Consider the following 396-nt stretch of genomic DNA (forward strand, 5'->3'; position numbering starts at 1 on the left):
TGTTTTTCCCCGGAACCGGCAGCTGGTGCCCTCCCAGCCACACTGTCACAGCCACCACCCACCGCTGCTCTGCAGCTGCATATTCACAGCCCTTCTCCGCACCCAAGCAGGGCCCCCAAATTAATCCCAAATAACTGCAGACAAATTTATGTCTCACGGATTGTAATGAGGCTTCCACCAGCCTCCCAGCTCCCACCAAACTTTTTGCCCCAGCAACAGCACTTGGCACCAAACTGCCTGATGTAACTCACTCATCACAGGCACTGTCCCTTGGACAGGGAAAGCACATAGCTTTCAGCATCCTAAATCCATCTGAAGCAACTACATCCCATCAAAGAACCTGCCTCCATCTAGTGGCAGGGCACAGCCCGGCACAGCAGCCCCTAAGCACCCAAC

At 54.5% G+C, this 396-nt stretch overlaps 1 protein-coding gene across 1 annotated transcript in view; it reads right to left on the reverse strand.

Annotated features, from left to right (window-relative positions):
- Positions 1-396, reverse strand: part of LARP1 (La ribonucleoprotein domain family, member 1) — a gene marked incomplete at both ends in the record, with an annotated part of 11,652 nt that overhangs the window by 10,001 nt on the left and 1,255 nt on the right. The window lies entirely within an intron of this gene.

Source organism: Buceros rhinoceros, unplaced genomic scaffold (genome assembly GCF_000710305.1).
Source record: "Buceros rhinoceros silvestris isolate BGI_N320 unplaced genomic scaffold, ASM71030v1 scaffold28707, whole genome shotgun sequence".
NCBI lineage: Eukaryota > Metazoa > Chordata > Aves > Bucerotiformes > Bucerotidae > Buceros > Buceros rhinoceros.